This window comes from Pygocentrus nattereri, chromosome 22 (genome assembly GCF_015220715.1).
Source record: "Pygocentrus nattereri isolate fPygNat1 chromosome 22, fPygNat1.pri, whole genome shotgun sequence".
In the NCBI taxonomy this organism is placed as follows: Eukaryota; Metazoa; Chordata; class Actinopteri; order Characiformes; family Serrasalmidae; genus Pygocentrus; species Pygocentrus nattereri.
The window spans coordinates 22042869-22061537 of record NC_051232.1 but is presented as its reverse complement, the minus strand read 5'-3'; the positions used below and the strand labels follow the sequence as shown (position 1 = coordinate 22061537).

The 18669-nt window shown below is 39.1% G+C and overlaps 1 protein-coding gene across 50 annotated transcripts in view; it reads left to right on the top strand.

Moving 5' to 3' along the window:
- LOC108427456 (protein tyrosine phosphatase receptor type D) overlaps positions 1-18669 on the top strand; it is a 713922-nt gene that overhangs the window by 439973 nt on the left and 255280 nt on the right. The gene's annotated exons all lie outside the window — the stretch shown is intronic.

Here is an 18669-nt window from a genome sequence, read left to right as displayed (position 1 = left end):
CTCCATCCCTCTATCTGTCCTCTCCTTTTCTGTCAACCTTTTTCTCTATTCTTATACTCCTCTGTTTGCCCTCCTATCTGCCTCCGTTTTTTTGTCTACACTCTTTTCCTCTGTATATCTGTGTACATAGGTACATACCTCTGTACTTCTCTTTCTCCATCCGGCTTCCCTTTCAACGTCTGTTCTTTTTTCATTCCTTCTTCTCTATCTAAATACACCTCTCTGTCCCCTTCTTTCTCTATCCATCTGTCTGAACTTCTGTTTTTGTCTATATGTTTCTGTGCATGTCTATACATCTGTCTGTTATTCTTTCTCTCTGTTCCCACTATCCGTTTCTACGATCTTTTTTCTTTACATGTCCCTCTATAACCCTTCTATTTTTTCTATTAGTCTTTCTTCGTTGTGTGTCTGCCCCCCTTTCTGTACCCATTGGTCTATACCTCCATCTGTCATACTATATATCCTTCCCCCTGCCTCTCTTTCTCTTTCTGTATATGTGTATATATACACATGCTGACATGCATATATATATATATATATATATATATATATATATATATATATATACACACACACACACACATCATTTTGTATCCCTTTCTTCATGTTTACATGTCTACAATTTTCTTTTCAGAATCTGTCCTGCTAATTTCTCTCTCTCTCTCTCTCTCTCTCTCTCTCTCTCTCTCTCTCTCTCTCTCTCTCCCTTCTGCTCTCTAATTTCTGTGATTTGAGGTAATTTCTATCCTGAGAGGTTTTCATGCTGCTGTTTGGGTATTTTATAGAGAATATTTGTGTGTGGCAGTTTTAAACTCAGCTTAAAAGTGTGTGCAGTTCAGTGTGTGTGTGTGTGTGTGAGGTCTTCGCTGCTGGTGCTGTTATTTTCTCACGCTCAGTACGGACACACATACAGCGGTACTATTTTAGTAGCACTCTGCTGCCTTTCTGGTGTTGGCTTGTTTAGGACTGATGAACTGTGCTATAAAAAACTGACTGGCTGGATTAATAATAATAATAATAATAATAATAATAATAATAATAATAATAAGGCCTAATAATTCCTCTAAAGCATCAGAGCACTTTTCTGTATTTTTTCTTTCTGTTTTTTGGGGTTGCCCCACTAGGGGGTGCAAAACTAAACACTCAGCAATAGGAGGAATTTACTTCTATTCAGAGAGAGAGAGGTGGAGAAAAAGGGAGTAGGAGAGAACGAGAAGGAGCGATAAGGAATGACACAGAGCGACAGAGAAGGAGTGATGGTGTAAAAAAAAGAAATAGAGAGGGAGATAAAGTGAAACAGGAGAAGATACAGATGGAAAGAAAGGGAGTGAAAAATAATGAGTGGAAGAAACAAATGAGACAAAAAGAGTGATTTAGAGGGATGAAAGAGGGGGGATAGATGCAGAGAAGGTACATGATTAAGTGACTGGTAGAGACAGTAAACAGTGTGCTGTTTGTTTTCTTCTGTATCTCAGTGACTATCTCTCTACCTCTCTCTCTCTCTCTCTCTATCTCTCTCTCGCAGTGTCTCACAGTGTTTTCCCCTACCTGTTTCCATGACTTTCTTCTTCTTTTTCTTCATCTCTGCTTTCTTTCTCTGTCTCCCTCTGTCTCTCTTTTTCTCTCTTCTATTGTTTCTCCATCTTTCTATTCCCTCTGTACCTGTGTCTCTTTCTTTCTTGACTCTCTATCTGTCTCACTTTCACTCTCTTCCTGTCTCCTGTCACTTTCTCTGTCTCTCTTTCTTCACCTCCATCTGTCTCTTTTCTCTCACCGTCTCTCCATTTCCTTTATATCTCTTTTTTTGTTGGTTTTTTTTCTCGCTCCCTTTATTGTTCTCCATTTGTCTCTCCATCACTTCATCGTTTTTCTCCTTAAGTTTTCCTCCCCCTCCCTCGCTCTTTTCTCTCTTTTTCCCATTCTATCGGTTCTCTCTCTGTCTGTCTCTACTGTGTCAGTAGGCGCTATAGTGCTGATAAAGTGTGTTGGTCAGTGGGGTGTTGCTGTTGAAAATGGGACCTAAGTGCTCCATAAACATGCGTGTGTCCGAGTGTAGCACCATAGTGGAGTGTTCTCCGGTTTGGGTTCCGTCAGCACTTCTACTCCACTGACCCCACAGCGGTCCTGTGTTCTGTCATGTGTGCTCCTCAGTGTGACGTCCGAGCAATTAACGCCACGGAAATGCCTTCGATTTCCAATTCTGCTGCAGTGACTTGGCAGAAAACATCCTGCTGAAGGCCAGAACATCAGCGTTCAGCGTACGTGGTGGGTTTGGGTGGGGGTGTGGGGGGTAGGCGGGGATGGGGGGGGGGTTGTGATCAGGATTAGCGCCTGTGCTGTTGATCTATAACACTGATCCTGATCAGCTGCAGTGTCTTGACAGATTAGTGTTTCTCAGTAGATCCCAATGGCAAACAAACGCATCACTGTTGTCGGAGGAAAACCTCATATCTCCAAAATGGTAACTTTACAGGAAAAGGAAAAAAAACTACTTTACCTTTTTACATACAAAGTAAAGGGTACCTTCAAATTATGTCAAAAACTGAAAAACAACAAAAACAGAGATACAAGCAGAAAAATCCAAAGCTCTAGTGGTTCAAAAATGTATTACAATTTGTGTCTTTGTTTCAAAAGGAGAAACATATTATAAAATGCTTACAATATATTTTAAAACATTCAGAGTATGTTGGCCTGAGATGCTCCATTCTAGATAAACCTAGTCAGAATTGTTCACAGTGTTGGTGATAGGAACCAGACATCCACCTCTAAGAGCCCCCTCACATTACATTAATAACTGCATAAAATGGTTAGAAACACACTGAGATTTTATTGTATGATGTTTTGAGAAGGTTTTGCCTATAATGTCAGCCATTCCTGGTAGAAAGGTACATGCTTGGTGTTGTAAAGCTAGACAGTCCTCGGCGAAAACATATTTCTCAGATTAACCACTATTTTACCATCACCTAAACTACATAAATATATACATACATTTTTGTGTCTGCCTTTTCTGTTAGTAATGTAATCTCTCAGTGCTGATGTGATTTTTTTGTTTGTAAATTCAGTTTTATACTCTTTTGAACAGGAAAACACTTGAATAGGAATATAAGTAGCACAACAGTCAAATGTTAATGTACTGATTCTTAATATCTCACATGTGAAACTGTAAATGATAAAAGCTGATGCTGACAAAGGTGCACACCATACTGATGTTTATTCCACAGTACCATAGTTACATCTCAGTGTTTAGCCTACCAGCAACCTAGGTATTCAGTGTTTAGTATGTGTGTTTAGTAACTTAACCATAAGAAGTATATTATTGCCTTAATGTGCCACAAACATGACAGAGAAGTATGTCGGAATCTTTAGAGAACAAGAACAGGAAAAACTTTATTCTCCCTGTCCTTATTATTTTATTGCAGATAGACAGTAAGTTAAAGGGAGAATTCTGTACTTCATTTTCAAGTATTGAGAATTGTTCACGATTAATATTGACATTGATTGATGATTGACTTATGCCGTCTATTTATGTCTACTTCTCTTATGCTTTAAGATATAATGGATGACAGAATAGCAGAATGTCAGAACTTTAGCAGGGCTCATATAACTGAAGCTAACACGAAGCTAACACTGATTAATCCCATCAGACATAGATGCGTAGCTATTACTTCTGTGATCACGATAGGGTTCGACTGCAGGTGACAAAGACAGGAGGTTGCTGCCCTGTCCACAGACCAATTCAATTATTCTAGTGATTTGTATGCTGTTAGTTTGTGCATGCTGATACAGTATTTATGAGGTAATTATTGACGTCTGGATATGTTATTGTGAGCAATAACACATAATCAAGACTCAAATATAACTTTGGTAAAGTTACATTTGGTACAGATCAATGTCTCTGATCTTGCTGACTTTTATATGATGTCTTGATTTAGAAGCCAGAGCTGGTATTGACTGCTTAGACACATTATGCTAACAGAATGTTAACAGTACTGCTGTGAGACGCTTCTACTGGGTTTTCCAAACACTGTCTATACCTGAACAAGGTAATGGAAGGCGAACACATTACACTAAAAACAGACGACAGTCTGCAGTTGTAGAACCATAAAGTGCACCTAGTTGATACATGGATCTGATTAAATGGGCAGTGACTGTAGACACAAACTAGGTGGACCTAATAAAGTGGCAATTGAGGGTATTTTCACATGATCCAGCTGGACTTTCATAGTTATGTGATGAGCTGAATTTCTTTCTTTTCTGTATGGACTGCTGCTGAAAATTACAGACAGTCTATTGGTGTAGTGAGCAGTGAGTGGAGGTGGAGCTATTACAGCCTGCTGGGAAAATAGGGAGTATTTCAACCATGGGCTTAGAGAGAGGTCATTAGAGAGTGGAGAGAGAGAGGTAGAGAGACAATAAATAGAGACAAAAGGAAATAAAAAAGGGCAGAGAAAAGGTAGAGAAGGAGAGAGAGAAATAGAGGCAAACATCGAGGTGAAAGAGCAAGTGAAGGATGGAGGGAGTGAAAGCAAATGAACAGAAAAGGGGCGAAAGACGAAAGATATGAGAGAGAAAAAACAATAGAGAGGGCGAGATAGAAAAAGGAATAGAAAACATCGGATGAATGGTACAGAGATGGAGAGAGCAAAAACAAGTGAAGAGAAAAGAAGAGAGAACAGAGAGAGAAGAAACCATGCAAAGGAGAGAAAGAATGCAGACAAAAAGGAAGAAAGTGGGGAAGAATAGAGACGAAGAGAGAGAGAATAGACTGAGAGACAAAAGCAGATGAGAGAGAGAACCTGTGAACGAAGGTTTCCATAGAGTGCACTCTAGTAAAAGAGCAGCACTGGAACTCCGGTGGAACGTTCTGGAACAGACTGCTTTACTTAAACTAGAGGTCTTTAAATGTTTTGCATTCAGTGAGTTGTTGGCAAACTGACTCCATTGTATAATATTTTTGAAACTGAAAAAAATCACTCCTTGCTTGCATAGCCTACTTCTGTCCTGCAGTGTATGTATTTTTGTCCCAGCCTTTCAGTTGGAGTCTATACTCCCCAACCTCAGCAGTGCATTTTTTCCTCTGTTATTTGAACATTTTTTCCCACAGATTAGCCACGCACTCCCGAGAGTTGAGTACCACTGCATCCAAGTCAAGCATAAAGTCCTTAAACCCCTCACGCAACTGTACACACAAACCAGTGCTAACTTCACACAAAAAAATCATGCTAACCTCAGTCACGAACCAGAGCTAACCCCAAAACTAAAACAGCACTAAATTTACTCACAAAACAGAGCTAACTTCACCCAGAGAGCAGTGCTAACTTAAGAAAAAGCAGCACTAAACCTACGCACAAACCTGTGCTAACCTCACTTAAAATCAGCACTAACTTCACACATAAACCAGTGCTAAATTCACCTACAGACCAGACATAGCTTTGAAAAACCAGCGCTAACATAAGAGAAAAAGCAGCACTAACTTTTTGCACAAACCAGAGCTAACCTCAGTAAAAAACTAGTGCCAATTTCACACATAAACCAACGCTAAATTCACTAACAAACCAGACATAACTTACCCAAAAAACAGCACTAACTGAAGAGAAATAGCAGCACTAAACTTGCACATAAACCAGAGCTAACCTCAGTTGAAAACTAACACTAACCAGGGCTAAATTCACTCACAAACCACCACGCACTAACCTCTCACACAAACCAGCACTAACAAATCGAGGCTAGTCTTGCACACAAATTAGCACGGATAAAACAATCTAGCACTAACTTCACACACAAACCATTGCTAATCTCAGTAACTTCACACACAAACCAAATAGCTTTGCATACAAATCAGCACTAACCGCACATGCACACTAGCTCTGTCCTGACTTACAAGCAGAGCACACAAACTAAAGCTAACACAAAGACCCAGAAAGCCAACTTAGGTGTGAGTCACTGTTGGTGCTGTCTAAAAGGAAGGAGGAAAAAAGGAAAGTGTTGGGAGCAAAAGATGAAAAAAGGAAGGAGAGAGAAGGAGAGAGGGAATGTTAAAACTATTTGTAGAATATTTGTGGAGGCGTGACTCAGTGTTGTGGAATGCGAGGGCTACGGCCTCCATTACATGAATGGAGGACAAGATCAAGAGTTAGTCTGTAGGAAGGAAAGAAGGAGAGAGAGAGTGAGAGACTTTAAAAGTCCTTAATCAAAACATTGTAGCTGTGATGATCAGAGAAAAAAAACAATTACCTCTCTGTCTGTCTCTCTCTCTCTCTCTTTTGTCTTTCTGGCTCTTCCTACCAATCTTTCTGTTCCTCTGTCTATACTTCTCTTTCTAATTCTCTCTTTTAGTGAATCTTTCAATAATTTTCTTTCTCTTTCACACAGTAAACTGCCTCTTTTACAGACAGTGACCTCAGCTGGCCCCCTCTGATCCTGGATCAGTTGTTTCTGATTCCTGGTTGTTTAGATGTACAGTGAAGGTTTGTGAGGTGGTCTCAGATCAGTGTGCTGGCTCTCCTGTTGTAGTTTTGAGATGTTTTAGAGGTCATGATGATTAGAGCGGAAACAGTGAGGGTCACGCTTCATAAAAACACTTTTACTGGAGATCAGCAGCAGTGAGGAGGAGAGGACACCACAATAGAGCACTAATTATCTCCTCTTTCTTCTCTTCTCACATCGTCTCATCTCTTCTCTTCTCTGCTCTGCTCTGGTCTTCGTTTTTTTTTTTTTGCTTTAATCCTCTGTTCTCTTCTCTTCTTCTCCTTTCTTTTCTATTTCTCTTCTCTTCTTTCATCTCTTCTCTTCTTCTCGTTGTTTCCTCTTCTCTTTTTTCTCTTCTCTTCTGTTCTCTTCTATTTCTCTTCTCTTCTTTTTTCCTCTTCTCTTTTCTTCCCCTTGTTTCTTCTTATCTTCTCTTCTTACATCTCCTCTCTTCTCTTTTATCTTTTTTCATATTTTTTCTTTTTTCATCTCTTCTCTTTTATTCTCTTCTATTCTTGTCTCTTCTCTTCTCTTTTTCACTTTCTCTTCTCTTCTCTCTCTATTGTCTTTTATTGTGAGTATTCTCCCCTTTCCTATTTTCATTTTGCTGATATTTCTGGAATTGTCATGAATAATTTGCTCTCTCTCTCTCTGTCTCTCTCTCTCTCTCTCTCTGAGCATTCATTTTCTCTTGTATTGATTATCAGGTTGCCCCTCGTTTTGGTGCTCTAAAAGGCTTTTCTTTATTAACCTCCTCTTTCAATTAAATTTATCTTCACTCTCACTTTCTCTCTCTCGCTCTCTCTCTCTCTCTCTCTCTCTCTCTCTCTCTCTCTCTATCTTGCTCTCTTTTGCTCTTTCCCTATCTCTTTTCTTTCCTTTGTCTTTTTATAATTTTGTGTATAAAAGAGACAGATATTCTAGTTTTTTTCATATTGTTTAGTGGTAAAGAATGTAGACAGTCTCTCTCTCTCTCTCTCTCTCTCTCTCTCTCTCAGCTGTTGGACTGTGCGGTGTTGCTTTTCAGCCGGTGCGAGGGGTGCCAAGCGCCTGTAGCCATTTGTGGATGGAAAGAGGAATGAAGGGATTGAGAGTGGAATGAAAGGAAAATGAAGGAGAGACTGGGCTCTGGGTTATAGCTGTGTGGAGATCAGGCAGAATATAGAGGTTATTATGGTGTTATTACATGCAGTGTAAATAAAAAATTGTAGTAACCATGATCAGCTTTATTTGAAGGGCACCTCCATAGGGTCTTCATAACACAAGTGTAAGCATAAAATGAAATAAGTTGCTTTATGTAAGTGACTTTGCATTGACAAAGTCCCTTAAACTACCCTGTTATGAAGCATTGTTCCCAAATACACTATGTTGCCAAAAGTATTCACCCGTCTGCCTTCACACACATATGAAATTGAGTGACACCCCATTCTTATTCCATAGGGTTTAATATGATGTTGGCCCACTCTTTGCAGCTATAACAGTTTCAGCTCTTCTGGGAAGACTTTCCACAAGGTTTAGGTGTGTTTATGGGAATTTTTGACCATTCTTCCAGAAGCACATTTGTGAGGTCAGACACTGATGTTGGACGAGAAGGCCTGGTTCGCAGTGTCCGCTCTAATTCATCCCAAAGGTGTTCTATTGAGTTGAGGTCAGGACTCTGTGCAGGCCACTCACTCATCCATGTCTTTATGGACCTTTCTTTGCAGTCATGTTGGAGCAGGAAGGTGCCATCCCCAAACTGTTCCCACAAAGTATCCTCTGCTCTAGTGTCCAGTGGCGGTGCTTTACACCACTGCATTTGACGCTTTGCATTGCATTTGGTGATGTAAGGCTTGGATGCAGCTGCTCGGCCATTGAAACCTATTCTGTGAAGCTCTCTACGCTGTTCTTGAGATAATCTGAAGGCCACATGAAGTTTGGAGGGCTGCAGCGACTGACTCTGCAGAAAGTTTGCAACCTCTGCGCACTATGCGCCTCAGCATCCGCTGACCCCACTCTGTCATTTTACGTGGCCGACCGCATCGTGGCTGAGTTTCTGTCGTTCCAAATCACTTCCACTTTGTTATAATACCACTGACAGTTGACTGTGGAATATTTAGTAGTGAGGAAATTTCACGACTGGACTTGTTGCACGGGTGGCATCGCATCACGGTACCATGCTGGAATTCAGTGAGCTCCTGAGAGCGACCCATTCTTTCACTAATGTTTGTAGAAGCAGTCTGCAGGCCTAGGTGTGTGGTTTTATACACCTGTGGCCATGGGAGTGATTGTAACACCTGAATTCAATGATTTGGATGGGTGAGTGAATACTTTTGGCAATATTGTGTATAATGGCATTATAATGCCATAAAACAGGTTTCAGAGATCTTTATATCCAAAATGTGCCCTACTTTCATACATATTCTTCACTGTCCAGTGTAATTTGAGAGAATATTTCTTATAACTGATATCGTTCTTAACAAGGCCTTTTCCCTGTACGATCTTCGTATTAGTGATATAAACAGCACAAGTGTAATTGTATGTGTGTGCATCCGTGTACGAGTATGCATGTGTGGGCGCATGTCAATATGTGTGCACAAGTGTGTAGTGGCTTGTATAATTGGCTGAATAAGGAAATAAGGGTGAATAGGACTCGGTGCTGTGAATTCATGTCCACCTCCTTTATCAAATTAAACCACAACCGCACTCACCCGAGTGATGGAATTTCAATTAAAGTATGACAGCTTTCAGAATGCCTTTACGCAGTGACGGAGGCAGAGAGAGAGCGAGAGAGACAGGGAGGGAGATAGAAGAAGAGAGGGTAAAGGCTGTAATGAGCATAGTTTTTGTAGATATAAATATGTTTATACAGTGATACAGTGAACTGTTTTACTGTTTCTTATGTTATTATAGATGTCGTTAATACGAAGTTTTAAGTAATTTTAGATGTTTCTCTTCTCTTTTCCTCTCCATTATTCTCTTCTCTTCTCTGTTTCTCTCCATTATTCTATTCTCTTCTTTTCTCTGTTCCTCTCCGTTATTCTCTTCTCTTTTATTCTCTGTTCCTCTCCATTATTCTCTTCTCTTCTCTGTTCCTCTCCGTTATTCTGTTCTCTTCTTTTCTCTGTTCCTCTCCGTTATTCTCTTCTCTTTTATTCTCTGTTCCTCTCCATTATTCTCTTCTCTTCTCTGTTCCTCTCCGTTATTCTCTTCTCTTCTCTGTTCCTCTCCGTTATTCTATTCTATTCTCTTCTCTTCTCTGTTCCTCTCCATTATTCTCTTCTCTTCTCTGTTCCTCTCCACTATTCTTTTCTCTTCTCTTCTCTTCTCTTCTCTTCTCTTCTCTTCTCTTCTCTTCTCTTCTGTGTTCCTCTCCATTATTCTCTTCTCTTCTCTGTTCCTCTCCACTATTCTTTTCTCTTCTCTTCTCTTCTCTTCTCTTCTCTTCTCTTCTCTTCTCTTCTCTTCTGTTCCTCTCCACTATTCTCTTCTCTTCTGTGTTCCTCTCTGTTATTCTCTTCTCTTCTGTTCCTCTCCATTATTCTCTTCTCCTCTCCATTATTCTCTTCCGTTCTCTTCTCTTCTCTTCTCTGTTCCTCTCCATTATTCTCTTCTGTTCTGTTCTGTTCTCTTCTCTGTTCCTCTCTGTTACTCTGTTCTTTTCTCCATTATCCTCTTTTCTTCTTTTCCTATCTCTTCCTATCCTATATCTATTGCTCTCGTCTCCATTTTTCTCGTCTCCATTTTTCTCTTCTCTTTTTTTCTCTTTCCTTTTGAAAAAAGTATTTTAGCTGTTTTAGTTATGTATACAGGTTTCTCATCTTGAAATCATTCTAATGGGCAGCAACTGTTTCCAGATGTTTTAAAAATGCACACTGAAAAAAATGAAATGACGTATTTTTGATGTATAATAATTGACAGCACCAATGTATAAGACTAAATGTGTGCGGTTTCTGTTTGTGTGTGTGTATTGTTATTATACATCAGTTGATTATTCAGCCTGTAAATACATGATTGGGCAACACTGTAATTTCATATGCAAAGAAATCATGAACTGAGAAAGAGAGAAATAAAGTTGGGGGGGGTAGACAGAGAGAGTGAGCTACAAAAGTGTTTGCACAGCAGGTCAGTCTGTGTGTGTGTGCATGGTGTGGAAGTGTTTAGTTATGGCCTTTTGCTGCTGAACTACAGTGATAGAGCTTTAGCCTCCGGGGGGATGGCGTGAAACAGTGTTTTTCATCAATACAAACTCTTCAGGACCAATTAGGCTACCTGCTGAGAGAGCGAGAGAGAGAGAGATAGAGAGAGAGAGAGAGAGAGTAAGTTGATTTTGTCTGCAGTAAAGCCACAGAGACTGTATTTGACCTGAGAGGCTGGAAAACAGTTTGAGGCCAATCGTTTCCCTAGCAGAGTAAATACTCCCCAAGGACGGACGCACATGCTTGTATGTTTGTTTTTATATCTTTGTCAAGACGTGGGGTCACAGCGAATATACATACAACTTAATGGCTTAAATCCTATACATAACAATATAGCCCATAAAGCTTGGACGATAATGTTAATTTTAGGCCGGCGATTGTGGTTGCAGAATTATTGCAATAAATGATATGATCATGATCCAAATCCAGTACCACATGTGAGCATTAGAGAGCCTTACCCTATAGCTTTTATGCATTTTTTCCAGACAATAATAGAATTGCCATATAAGCAAGCTTCTAATATGCCTTAATAAATTATAGTGATAACTATATTTTGTACATAAATCATGTAGCACTATTCACATTCAGTGGAAACAAAGGCCCAATTCCATTTCTTATTTTTACCCCTACCCCTTATTTTTGAGTTACAAGGGGTAGTGGTTCCTCTATTTTATCAAATAAAGAATAACATTACGTCATTTACAGGGTACTATAAATAAGAGCATATTTAAATAGTATTTTTTATAAATACTATAAAAAGGGCTCTGCTCTGTAGACGACCCAGCAACCTTGCTGCCGGGCTTTAGTTACATTTAGGGAATCATATGCTTTCAAAGAGGGGGGATGTGACCATTATTTATTATCGCCCACCACTAATTCTTCAGTGATGCCTATTCACCAGCATCACCTTAAATGGAACAGTTACATTCTGGCACCTCAGACATCAGAACTGCTGGACTATTTAAGGTGAAATGGGAAATTTAGCTAGCTAGCTACCGAGACAGTAGCATACATGCCAAATGTCCTTTGGGATCTATAAAGTATCTATCTATCTATCTATCTATCTATCTATCTATCTATCTATCTATCTATCTATCTATCTATCTATGATACAATGATTATCCTGATGTTTAACAGAGATAATGCTCATATTTGTGGGTTTCTGTGATTGCTTGTGCTACCATCTTGCCATTTTTTTAAAATGGGATTGGGACTAAAATGGATAAATGTATCTATTTGTCTCTCTGCCAAAGAGCAGATCTCATGTTCTGGGCTTTCTTTGTTTTATTTGTATATTTCCCAGCCAGTCTTTACCAGACTATTAATCTACACTATAGACTTTCAAAGTGGTGCCTAAAGTATGGTTACATGTAGTTAGTTGGTGATGTTTGCTTTTGTACTCTTTAATTATCTTATCACTGTTGGAACAAAACCTGATATGTCCAAACAAGTAATTTTACAGAAGTAAAAACACTCTTTACCTTTACTGAGGTTGATGGAAAAAGATCTGATTATAAGTCATTTTGGACGATTTTTGTTGGTGGATTGTAAAGGAGAATGTAATGTAAAGGAGAACTGGTGTTTCCAAATCATGAGCACAAACATGTATACATACTCTCAGACAGGCAGGCCGCAGATTTCATGCCCTTCTTTGGGGCTGCAATTTAAGAGCAATCCATAACAGGCCTCGCATTTTTTAGATACTGAATGCACACACACACACACACACACACACACACACACAAGCGCAGACATACACACAAACCAGGAATGCATACATGCTCACACACTGGTTTCAGACAACCCTGCAATTAGTGGTGGTTGTTGGAAAAATGAATGTGGAATTTGCGCTCTAAGTGTTTCAGAGGCTTTCAGACAAAAACGTGGAGTGGAGAGTAAAGTTTCTCACAGATTTATGACCTGCATGGCTACTGATAATCAGACTGAACACACACACACACACACACACACACACACACACACATATATCACTGTTGTTGGAACAAAATCTTGTATCTCCAAAATGGTAACTTTACAGAAGAAGGAAAAACATACTTTTCTTTTAAGTCAGTTGACTTTTCATCATTTTGTTCCATTTCTTTTGGTCCATTCATCATGAAATTTACACAAAGTCTAAACTATTTATTTCTATTGGGACATGGCTAATGTTCAACTTATGTTTTTATGACACTACTGACATAGAAAGAGCTTTAATCCATGGTGGAGCCTTTTTAGCTGCACCCCTACAGTTTAAAGCAGTAACACTCTATCCCTGTCCCCAAAGCGTGAAAATGAATGTGTAAGATAAAGCATTGTCACTACCAAAACGCACATTTCTGCTGTTAAGTAAACCTTATCTTTTGTGTGTTTAGCTGTTCAAAGTTGTGTTAGCGCGTGTTTTTTTAAGTTACCAAATTTTGTTAAAATTGTCAATACAGAATCAGTCATTATTGAAACATTTGGTAAAATTTTGGTAGTGATAGTTTTGGTACTGAAGCAGAGTATTCAGTAATTTTTTTAATGCAGTAAACATATTTAAGGTTCCAGGTCACTCAAAGCAGAGGGGTATTAATCTAAATCTAAAGCCCCAGTTAAGTCTGAAATGTGTTTTCAACTCTGACTTTGAATCAATTCGATGGAAAAGTGTATAATTACAGACTGTAGTCCATCTGTTGCTGCACAGTTAATCAGCCCCCTGCTTCACTCATCACTGGTCAGTTTCTGGCCACAGGACTGCTGTTGTCCGATGTTCTTTGGATGGTGAATCACTATCAGCACATGAGTGACACTAACATGTAACCAGCTGAGTTCAGTACTTGCTTTATTGACATTAATGTCTTATATTTGTACTGGCACTGCAGCATTTAAACATACCAATGAAAAAGTCAGTGGTTTGGGTTTCTCCTCTGACTCTCTCTCTTTCTCTCTCTCTCTCTCTCTCTCTTTCTCTCTCTCTCTCTCTCTCTCTCTCTTTCTCTCTCTCTCTCTCTCCCTCACACACACACACACACTCTCTCTCTTTCTCTCTCTCTCTCTCTCTCTCCCTCTCACACACACACACACACACACTCTCTCTCTTTCTCACGCTCTCTCTCTCTTGCTCTCTCTCTCTCTCTCTCTCTCTTTCATCTGAAGCAAAGCTTAGCAACACTAAGGAGATTACAGGATGCCGAGGGTGGTGCACCATGGCAGTATGCTCTCTTTAGGAGAGAGAGAGAGCGAGAGAGAGAGAGAAACTTGGACCATTTCAGTTTTTCATTCCCCTCATAAAGAGCACGTCTTAGAGACCCCTTCTCTCTCTCTCTCTCTCTCTCTCTCTCTCTCTCTCTCTGCTGGATGCGAGATGATTTATGTCAGCATAACTATTTTTAAGCCGCCGGCCTGTGATGATGTGTAAGATTATGACACAATCAAGAGAGACTCCCTGACTCATCTCTCTCTCTCTCTCTCTCTCTCTCTCTCTCTCTCTCTCTCTCTCTCTATCTATCTCTCTCACACATACACACACACACACACACACACGAAGCCATACACATATACCTATATGTAATAATATGACCTATATTTATTATTTTTATATTGTTCTTTTCCATATGTCCAAAAAGTAACTTTACAGAAGAAGCAAAGGAACTTCCTTAACTTTCAGAGGAATAATGGGGTGAAGATTTCATTGTGGTCCATCATTTTGGACCAATTCTGTTTGTCCTGACATTTCAATGTCAGAAGCAGTTTATAAATCATGTAAAATATAGTTTTTAAATTATGCTGAAAAAATGAAAACAAAAATAAAGGTAGAAGGTTTTGTTATGATGTATAAGTAACTATATTTAATAACAGTGTCCCATACGTAATATACCGCATATGTATACAAGATATATAAGTAACTATGAAACTAAGAAACAACCACTGCACACACACACACATGCACGGAGGAGTGTGTTTTATGATGACAGGTGATGTGCACTCTTTCGCTTCTCCACAAGGAAGTTTAAAGCGTGGGTGAAAGAATAGCACACACAGCTTTTCATGTATATTTCAGGACAGTGGGGGGGTTTCAGTGGGTTTTCACACTATTGCATCAGTCTGGCTGCCATTACATACACACACATACACACACGGTCCTGTTTATGTTTAGTTACGGAGAGGGGAAATATGTCTCGGGTGACCCGGGGTGTGTATTTATAGGGAGCGTTTGCGGGGGATGGGGGTGTATTTTTACGTGCCATTGAAAAACTCCCTGCCTTAGAAACCCCCCCTTTCGTTCCCTTTCAACCCCAGTGCCAGTTTATTTTCATGGATTACAGCCAGATTATAAAGTGGTGTAAGGATAGCGCTGGCATAATCCTGACTGCATGTCAGAAGCGTTGGATGAAAGGGGAGGGAGAGAGAGACAGGAGGCGTTTCAGCCAAATCTACCTTTTCTGATAGAGAAAGACAGTTTAGCAGGATGTAGGTGGGCAGCATGGAAAAAAGCATTGCAATGATATGAAAAATGCAATTAATTACTGTTACAGTGTGGCTATAGTCAACAGATGTTCATAATACAGTATAGTTTTTTGGACTGTAAATTTTTTTTGTATGTATTTTATCGCTGCTGTTAGAACAAAACCTTGAATTCCCATATTTGCCTTTTTTAGTTTTTGACATAATTTGAAAATGTGTTGTCCTTTACTCCATTTCATGAAGAATTAAAAGAAACAGTCCAAAATGACTTGAAAAAAGTCTGTTTACATTGAAATTAAAGTAGGTTTTTTCCTTCACCTGTAAAGGTTTTGTTCCAACAGCAGCAATATACTGTTTACGAAGAGCAGCTTTACCTGGTATGATCAGTTCATGATGAATGGACCAATATAAATGATCCAGATCTACTTTATCATACCAGCTGATAGTATAAACATGTCTGCTAGCTTATGCCTGGCTATACAGTTAGCATAAATGATCAAATTAATTTTTGTTTCCTCTCTATGTCAATTTGTAGGGAAGTAGTTCTGAAACATTTTCACTTGCAGACCCAAACTTAGTTGTACTGTCTTCCTAAGACCCAATAATTTGTGAGGTGAAATAAGACATAAACCCATTAAAGAAGCAAGTCTTTTAAGTGTTCAGTCCATTTTTACTTGAGCTTACTGTTCGTTTTCATTTAGTTAAACACAATATCAGACCATTGTAAAGTATTCAAACATGCAGAACATCACATTGCTCAATGTTATCCACTGCATGTGCAAAAAAAAATTCATTCACATGGTTCTGTTCCGACCCACAGTGTGAAAAACACTGTTTTTGGTTATGCATTGTTCTAATTCCCCCAAAAAGTGGATTTTCGAGGCTTCTTTAAAGACACTGCTTACATAAAGAAGCTTAATATTCTTGACTTAACTCAATTGTTGTTCTTTGAGTTGGAAGCTTGTTGTGATTCTGTTTTAAATGGCACTCTGCTATTGTATTCTGCTATTTGCATTCTTTGCCCATTATACTTACAGTAAAAAAAAATGAATAATATGGAATTTTATTAAAATTGACGTGAATTTGGCCAGTATTTTCAAAATTATGCAGAATTTAATCACTAAGATTTAAACAAAGTAATTCAGAATGGTTTGATGTGAAATTCTTTTGTGAATTTTTCAGTGTAATGTTGATGATGGTGAAATAGTGGTAAATATGAAAAACATACTTTTTTGGAACTCTTTTGCCTCACAATGGATTTTAGGTCAAAAGACTTTTTCAGACTGCATGACAAAATCATAAAATCATGAAACAGTGTCTCAGATATTAGGCAGCATATACAGAGACATTTTACGTAATATTTTTTAGGGAGCTTTTAGAGGTGGACATCTGGTTTCTATCACCACCACTGTGCACAGTTCTAACACTATAAGTTTCTCTAGAACAGAGCTTTTCACACCAAGCCACTCTGAATGACTCATCTAACAGTTTATACCTTAACCATTTAATTATGCAGACAATTTGAACAATGGGATTCCTCTAAAAGCCCACTCAAGTTAGCATTCTTTTCATATGACAGTTACCAATGCAGCTGCAGTAAAACCACAATATAGACTTCATAATATACTTCAGCATGCTAAATGAAATATCAGTATCAGCATCGATATAGCTATATGATGTCAGAAAGAGAGAAGTCAAGTGAGAGAGGAGGTTGGGGGCAAAGAAGGTGTTGTATAACACGTCATCTGAAGAATGTTGGACGTTTGGGCTGCAGGCTAGCTATCGCCTTGCCTTCGTATTATTTCAAGCAGAGCGGTTCAGCTTGCCAGCCGCTAAAGTGAGATATAGAGGGGTTAGTGCCTAACTCAGGGCTTCCAAATAGGTCAGAATATGATTTATGCTCATCGCATTACCCACACACACGTGCACACAGATATGCATGCATGGTGCAAACAAAAGGCCTTATAGCGTGATTCGGCATTTCACAGGGTGTGGATATCAGAGCTGCGGGACATTTTCCTGCAGGGGATGAGAGGAAATGAAATATGGCCGCTGTTCATTTGGACTGCGCTGAGTGACATCAATATTGCTGCTAAAGCTACTGTGCTGACAGAGCGAGAGAGAGAGACAGAGAGAGAGAGACAGAGAGAGAGAGAGACAGAGAGAGAGAGACAGAGAGAGAGAGAGAGAGAGAGAGAGAGACACTCTGGCAGGATATGAAATACATTTTCTGTTCCTCTGCTTTTATGAATGTTGCAAATATTACATGAATGTCAAACTAATAAGTTTTTTTGTTTGTTTTTTGGATGATATTAACTGTATTCATTGTTGTTAATATTTATTTATTTATTTGTTATATTTCTGATAAGATGTGAGAGGGCAACAGGAATTTATTAGATTGTTTTAATTGGATCTCTAACGTGCTGGCAAAAAGGTTTATTGTTTACTGATATTTGCAGATATAAATAGTCATGTTTGTGTAAATTATAAGAAACAACAGTCACATCATTCAGCAGAGCACTGTCTGTCAGGCTATGGTGCAGCAGTCCTGTGTAGAATATAAATTTAACATTGTAGCAAAGGCCAATATTCCTAGAATTTGTAACACCCTGAATATTTGTATGTCCAGTGCCACTGTGTGTCCAATACTGGTGTGTGTCGCGAATGTGGTGTGATCAGTGTGTGTCCGATGCTGGTGTGTGTTCCTGTGGAGGCATGCAGGCAGCAGATGGTGTTGCCTACAGGAACATTCCACACACACGCACACACACACACATGCACACGCAAAAGATGTTCCTTCAGTAATATCAGAGCCAGAATGTTGTATTCTTTAGTAATATCACAAGTGGAATATTGTATTATATGTAAAATCAGAACCAGAATACTATATTCATTAAAATTTTCTCAGGTAGAAATGCTAAAGAGGGAGAGAGAGAGAGAGAGAGAGAGAGAGAGAGAGAGAGAGAGAAGAGAGAGAAGGAAAGTGGAAAAGGATAGAGAGAGAGAGTGAAAGGGCATGTAGGGAGAGATAGAGGGAGACTGGTGTGTTCTGTTTGGACTGCTTTGCATTTTTAATATTCCAGAGTGACTTCCTCTTCTCCATGGTTGGTCCTGTTTTCTCCCGGAACAAGGCATGGCTTTTTTTGAGCAGAACAGGAAAAAAAGAGAAACGACAAGCGCATTATAGCCGGGGCTATTTAAATTCCCACTGTAACAAAAAGCCTCATTTGCTTATGAGAACACACAGCAGTGCAGTCTTCCACTGTTTTGTTGTTATTTTTATTTATTTATTTATTTATTTATTTCAAATCTTTTGTGGAGCAGATGGAGTCTGAAATTGTATATTTTTACCATACACAGTGGCCAAAATAATAGTTGAAAAAGATTAGCGTGTGTGAAATCACAGTGTTTATCTCACCATACATCCAAAGTGCCTGTATGATGTGCTACTAGTCAAATGCCACTCCAACTCATCCCAAATATATTGGATGTTTTTCTGTAATTCCAGAGTGCTGGTCATGGTGACCTTAGGTTCATGTTCAGCTGCTCCAAAATGTCCTGTTCTGTTGGTCAGTAGTGC